The sequence below is a fragment of the Lepidochelys kempii genome, chromosome 11 (assembly GCF_965140285.1).
Source record: "Lepidochelys kempii isolate rLepKem1 chromosome 11, rLepKem1.hap1, whole genome shotgun sequence".
Taxonomy (NCBI): Eukaryota; Metazoa; Chordata; order Testudines; family Cheloniidae; genus Lepidochelys; species Lepidochelys kempii.
Window position 1 is genome coordinate 46,676,948 of NC_136390.1, and position 7,885 is coordinate 46,684,832.

The window sequence follows — 7,885 nt, forward strand, 5'->3', positions numbered from 1 at the left end:
TTAAAGAAGGAAAGAAAACAACTTCTAATTCTTCCGTGTAGAGATGGCCCAAATCAGAACCCTGGATCCCAGTCCCTAAATTTGGGTGAAGCTCTAATCTGGATGGCCCCTCTATCTATAATGGGTCAAACCAGACCTCTGGATCCAACTTCCCACCTGCAGCTTGCAGGAAATTCAGGTCCAGATCCACAGCCCAGCCTTATAGGCTTCGGCACAGCTATAATTTGACATATGAAATGCGTAGATGTGGGTCTAGCAACTCCTAATGGTGCTCCACCTCCCAGCTTAAATAGAAAATTTCCCCTCGTCATTTAAACAAAGAAAAAACAAGTTCAATGCTGTTAAACGAAGATGCCACCACAGGAAGCAGCTGAGTTTCGCTAGTGATGTGACCACAGGGTGGGGCTGGGGAAGGTGTGCGTATAACATGGTTTCTCAGGTACATCCAAAACAGCTGAGGCAGGCTCTGTTTGCGGTGCATATTCTTTCTCTCTCTCTCTGATTCTTTACTCTGTGGTATTTTTGTTCTCTGATTCTCATGCTAAAGACATGTAACAACAACTAAAGAACTGCAAAACACAACATGACAAGTCGGAGAACGGGGAAAAGAGACTGAGTGCAGACTAGAATGCTATTCTAAAAGGGTTCCTGCCATCTCAGCTTTTCGTATTCTTATCACTGTGCAATCACTCTGACTTTGTGAGTGAAAGTGACTGGTGCAGTGCATCCCAAGAGAATCAAGGTCAGTTTTATAAACAGGAAGGAGACACTGATCCAGAACCTCACTAACTGGCAGCTCTCTGTATGACAAAGCAGCAGTGGCAATGCAGCAAAATGGATGCTTGGTACAAGAAAACATTCAAGATATGCCCAACGCAAATAATAGTATGACATGAAACTGAGGGTCTCATCCTGCAATCCCTGTGCGGGCAAAACTGTCACTGAAGTCAGTGCACTTTACATTGCATCAGTGGCAGCTTTAGCTGCATGGGAACCTGGTTTTACAAAGAAAAACATAACCAGTGAGGTAGCTAATGTTTAGGTTTGAAAAGAATCCATGGGATTTACTGATGATGCTGCTATAAGGACAAAGAAATCAGTGAGAGTGGAGAAATACATGCATTTTCAAGCTATTTACTGATACCCAAATGATCTGTTTCTTGTGGGTACTCAAACACCCTTCCATCTGCTGAAAATTTTGAATCAGATACTCTGTGAAAATTGGATCAGACTCTTGTCACATTGGGCACAAAAAGGGAAATAAAACCAACCACACTATCTTAGCAAAATTGTCCCTGACAAACCCATAAACCGTCTTCTATTCATGACATTTGAGGCGCTGTGTTCCAGTAAATTAGACTGTGTGTAATGACCCAGATGGTTTTTTAAAGGTTATTTTTTATCTCGTTCAGAGCTCATCACGCCTTGATTTCTAGAGATAAGATAAGCATTTCAGATTATAAATACTTTACTGAATACTAGAGCGTCAGGAGGGCAGTGATACATGGGAGAAAGAGTGAAATAATATTTTAAGTATGAAAAAAAAGAGTAGGAGAAGCACTTACCAAATTATAAAAACATCAGTTTGGGGCACTTTATGAATTTATCGGTATATGCTACGGAAAGTCTTAGCTATAGTTCTGCCTTCCAACCTCTGGGACTTTCTCATCTGTCCAGCCTATAGTTTATTTCCTGGTATATCCCAGTATCTCATTGATTGTAGTCCAGGTTTTATAGTAACCCATTGGCTTTAGTCCAGGTGTTACAGAATTCCATTGTTTCAGAAATGTCCATTATGCCAAGATCCTCTTCCATTGCCAATCAATCTAGTTAATCTGTTTTTTAGGACCTGATTTACACTGATTGCTCTTGCACTGCAAAAAGTGGCAAAAGAGTGTCTTGTGCTGTATTGTTCTGCTTAAGGCTCATGCTTAGGAACAACACATAGTATAATGAACCCCTTCTATAAGTTTCAGCCTGCCACACTCTGTTCTGCCCCCTACTGTCTAGAAGTCCAATTTTCAAAATGGAGGATGACATCCGGTTTCTGCAGCCCCGCCCACAACCTTATAACAGCAAGTGCTCCACACACACATTAGTGTAAGTGAGACCCAAACCCTTGACCTTTTGCCCCATGATTATTTTTATTTACCGCTTTTGTCCTTTACTTTTAATGTAATTCTCTTGCTTTCCACTGCAAACTAAGTATTGTTCATAGAAAGATAAATCAGATGTTTTGTCGGGATGGTCCCATATATCCTCTCTTGACTGACTCGCTTAATATTATGACTTGAACAGTCATCTATAAAAAGGTATTTTATTCCAAGATAGACTTGAGTTATTTGCGCTGGGTTAGTAGGGTTTTCCAAACATAGTAGAGGTATCTGAAAGTTAATTCCCAATGTTGATTGTCTCAGACCTGTAATATATATTTAATAATCTAAAGTATACATTACCTATCAATGGACAGCATGCATGTATGAATTTTTGTAATTGCCTGTATCAATAATACACACAAGTACAATCAGATAAACGGGAACACTGAGAACTTCTTCAGTGTTGACAATTTTAAGTACTTGATGGGAAATGTAACATTCCCTTCCTATACTTCCTGCCCAATAATACCCTACAATGGCATTTTTCTTTCATAAAATTATCTGCATTACATTTATGGTATGCTTAGGAATCTCTTCATTAACCTATTACAGTATTTCCCAAACTTGGGACACCGCTTCTGCACGGAAAGCCCCTGGTGGACCGGGCCGGTTTGTTTACCTGCCTCATCCGCAGGTTCGGCTGATCGCAGCTCCCACTGGCTGTGGTTCGCTGTGCCCAGCCAATGGGGGCTGCAGGAAGCGGCGGCCAGTACGTCCCTCGGCCCGTGCTGCTTCCCACAGCCCCCATTGGGCCTGCAGCGGCGAACCACGGCCAGTGGGAGTTGCGATTGGCCGAACCTGCGGACATGGCAGAGGCTTTCCCTGCACAAGCGGCGTTCCAAGTTTGGGAAACACTGCCCTATTACATTGTTTCCCATGTTGCTATTAATGCACCGTTGATTATTTATTTATGCTTCTCAGAGGATCCCTTAGTTTATATTGTTGCATTTACAAAACAAGATGAGCTTTGATAATAAACGTTCACAAGAGAACAGAATTAAAAATACTATCTTTTATCTTGCTGGGTGGCACTTCTGCAGCTAAATACACTAATATAGACTTGGGTAAAGTTATTAACATTCATTGACTTTTGACAAAATACCTAAATCACTTTTGAAAATGAGATTAGGATCCTAAATCCCTTAGAGACTTTTGAAATTTTTACCCCTGGACTACTTTATTTAACCTTAACAACCCATTCTTCATGACTCATCAGTTTAATTCCAAAACCATTTGATGGTACATCCCACGCTCACATTTTTTTACATTTCAGAAAATTCAAAAATACAAATAATCCTGGAGAACATCAAATGGTTTCCCAGAGATTTTGAAAATATTATTTTGAAAGATGTCTTCTGAGTCATGATCAATATGCATCAATTTAGTGTATTTTAAGAACTCGTAGAAGCCCTATAAATGTGTGAAAACAGTGTTTGTTTAGTCTCAAGAGATCATTATAAAGTTGAAATGTAAAATTAATTTCTCAATAGGAACAAAGATAAGAGACAGAATGCCCAGTAGCTTATGTCACCCATCAAATAACAGTGAAATATTGTTCCTTTGTAGTAAATGTTGCACCAGCAACGTCAGGTTTTAGTTAACAGTACTGTGATATGCAATGACCCTAAGGAGGGCTCTTTAGTTCAGTTCAAGCTTCTTCCTAATAACCTACAGCTGTTTGAGCAGCATTAGCTGTGGGAGTTTCTGATAGGCACTTTAAAAGAATTGGTATGTCATTCTATATAGTTCTTATGGGTTTCCTTGGAACACTCAAAACATTATTTCAGTCCATCTGTCAGTGACCTGTTCCTGAAATGTACTGATTTCTCCAGTCTTTAACTGTTTATTGTTACTATTACTGGAATGAAAGGAGCTCTCTTTCTCTCACACAAATGCACACAAAGACGTGTTGTTTTAACAGGAAGCAGCTATGATGTGAGAAGGATAAATTCTGAACAATATTTGAGATAGTTCAAAGCTAATTGATTATTGTTTTTCTCTTACATTATATGACAATACAAAAATAGTCTATATATAGGGCCAAATATATGCTTTGTATGACTCTTCTCAAGTCAAATCAGGCATGCATTTGGTACATGTAGTCTAAATATGCCCACAGGTACACAATACAGTAAAGGTGAGCAGAATAAAGTTAAAGACTCTGTGAGCATTTTCAGCTTCTTTAATTTTTATTTAGCATGTGCATAGCCGTCTAGCCAAGCGATGGCATCTTCAGTGGCGAGAGGCAGTTCTTCTAGGCCACCGCTGAACCTAGTCAGCAGGCATTCATTGACAGTGTGTCATCATCAGTGTAGCGCGATAGTTGCACAAAGGGCTGTCATGAAGGCCCCACTGATACTGGTTGGCTGCACAGAGACCTTGCCCAGTCCGGAACCTGTTCAATAGGGATCACTGGCGATGGGGCAGGTCAAAACCAGGCTGGCAAATTGTGGGGTCAGTGAGGGATTATAACAGATACCCATTCCTCTCGCCAGAGCGTTTCTGCCCTAACATCCTGGTGTGGCGGATGAGACCATAATGGGTGATGTGATGGCAAACATGCAACTGGTGGTTTAAAAAGGTCATTGTGCAGTGGCAGCCTTGAGTTGGCGTGTACTTTCTCCAGTAACTTGCCAATGGCAACCCCTCATCTGATATGAGGAGGAGCAATATTACTCGGAACTGGAAGCCATGGGAGTGGAGTCGGGCACAAGGTGCTGGAGATAATACACATGGTGGCATGTAACTGTGTATCCACCAGTTTGGGGTGTGATTATCCACCGAATATGAGGAGGCAAGAGCTGACATTCACCAAGTTGGAGCACAAGCACCCTATGACAAACCTGCCAGTTTGCTAAAAAGATTGTTGCATGACTTAACTTTAGCTGCTGTCTTCTTCAGGTGGGCATGGTAACTCAGTGTGCGGTCTAAGGTCACACCTAGATAGACTGGTCCTACTCCATGCTTCATCTTCTGACCATTCAGATAAACATTCAGTTCTTGGGTTGTGCTGGTGTGATGAAGATGGAACAAACTGGAGACTGTTTTTATGATGCTTGGCTGGTGGCGCCAAGTCTTACAGTAGTCAGCTAACTTTATCATGTCCCGGTTTAAGGTAGCATCAAACTCGTGAAACATCCGGGCCTGGTACCGCAACAGATGTCGTCTGCGTGAATGAACTTTCATGACTCTGTTGTTGGTAAGTCATTGATGTAAAGGTTGAACAGGGTTGGAGAAAGCACAGAGCCCTTGGGTAACCCATTGCTCTGTCATCTCCAAGCACTCGTATTCTCCCCATATGGACTCTGAACTGCCCATCATGGAGGAACAGTTCAACAACGCCTGCAATGGATCAGCATCCTCGTCGTGCCACCTGCCAGTACCTGATAGCAGTCAGGGAAGCCAATGATCCAACCAGAGAGCCAAATTCCACAAGCACCAACTCAACGAATCCTGGCACTGTCATCACAGACAACCTTAGCTTCTTTAATGGAGGTATCTAAAATTTAGACTTGGTTATTGCATCATAAAAGCACACATAAAGAGGTGCTCAGCAATTTTACTGTAGACTTTTTATGTGAGAATGAATGGGTGAAATATGTGTCTTATTTTAAAAGAATAAAATTTAAGAATTATATAGACAAATAGAAATATGAAAGAGAATTAGGTAAGCTATATTTATTTATAGAATTAAATATGTAAACATTGTAAAAATCACCTTATGTATAAGTAATTAGAAAAGAAAAGGCACAAATCATCAGATAGAATCCTTTCCTATAGCCTTCAGCTAGTGACATCACGCCTGCCGTCACTGCTGTCTCCACTCTTTGGACCCACATCGCTCCCCGGACCACAGTGTCCTCTTCTGGGCATGGTCCTCCGGCTGTATCCCCCCACTCTGGTATCTTCCCCCCTTCCAGGGGACTGGCAGTCCTTAGTCCCGCCACCTGCCTCAATAGCCAACTTCAGTCCAGGGTCCAGCCCCTCACCTCAGGGGCAAACTGTAGTCTGGATATCAGCCACTCCCCCCATTGGCAAGTGGGATGTAAGGGGGGAGAGGGGACCCAGGCCCACTCGCTACTCTGGGTCCCGACCCAGGGACTGTATGGCCGGCAGCTACCTACTGCCCTCCTCCAACCTGCTGCCTATTTGCCCTGGGCCACTTCCCCCGTAGCCCTAGCACCCTCTCAGCCCTTGGAGCAAGGCCCCAGCCTGGCAGTGGTCAGCCAGCAGCTCACCTTTGCACTTTGCTGCCCCTGCCCCGACTCACTGGGTATGTACTCAAGTGAGTAGCCTGAGCCATTGCCCAAGCTACCACCAGCTACCCTGCTATTTTTAGTGCACTAAATTGAGCAGAACTAGTGTGTGTCTATCTACTCACATTGGGAAGCATATTCCCAGCTGCAGTGTAGACTTACCCAATGTGAATCCCCAGCTAGTTGTTTAAACAAGCCTTTTGAGAGAGGGATGGCACAGAGCCAGGATTTGGCCCATAGGTAAAGTGTTGACTGAAGCAGTGTCAGAATTTAATATTTTTCCTAAACTGTGACATAAGGAAAAATCCCTTTTCTAGCTCAGTCAGCTGGAAGGGAGAGAAAACAATGGCGTGACATTTTCTAATTGGATGTTTTTTCTTCCTTTCTCCAAAAAACAGTGTCCATCTGTTTTAGCATCTGCTCCATGTAGTTTAAAATCTTCCCAATACAACAAGTAGGTGTAATGGCTTTCTCATCTTGAAATGTCAGCAGCTAAGGACTCCCTAAAAAATAAGTACATGTACTGTATAAATATTTCTGCTGAGCACTAGACTTGGTATCAGCTTCTTTCACGCCACATATTGTGAGAATATCCCATTGCTAAAATCTACCTCTATATTTTAATTCTTTCCACCAACGCCCTCCTGTACATCAAGCATCAGATGTACAATACCTCACTTCAGTCAAGAGTAGCAAAGGCAGAGACAATTCACCAAGACACAAGTTGTCTCTAGTTTGAGAGATATTTTCTCACCATCCTGCTGATGCTGGTCAGACATTGATGCCTGAACCTATATCAGTATCCTTAACTCACTCTACCTAGTTTGAGACAGAAGATTCTTAAAATTAAGAACTGAAGAGCAGAGTAAACATTGATGGGAGTATTGAACTGAAAGGACATATGAATGGGATGATGGAGAAATTCCATGTTGTAGCTTTTTTCTTGCAATCTCCTTTCTATGAGCATGAGTATCAACTTTACCTCTACCTTATGCTGATGCTATGGATTCATGAAGATGTTTTGTTGACCTTTCATGAAGTCGCATCATGTGGTTCTGATATGAACTTCTTGAGTAACAGAGCGTTCCAGTTGCTGCTGCTTTAAAGGCCTCCACCACTCTGTGGGGCATCAGTCTCCAAAACCAGGTAAACTGCCCACAAAGCATCAGGAGAACCAGAGGAGCATTTCTCAGGTCAGCTCCACAAGTTGGATTCCATATGAACCTAGAAGGTTTTATGCTTCCAAAAGAGAATTCTTGGCTGATAATTCAAATGCACTTATTGTACTTCTAGTGAGAATAGTCCCCAAAGCCATATTATTAATAGAAACATAGGGCTGGAAGGGACCTCAGGAGGTCACTTAGTCCAGCCACCAATGCCGAGGCAAAGCCAAGTGACCCTCTCTGACAGGTGTTTGTCTAATCTATTTTTTAAAACCTCCAGTAACGGGGATTCCACAACCTCCCTTGGAAG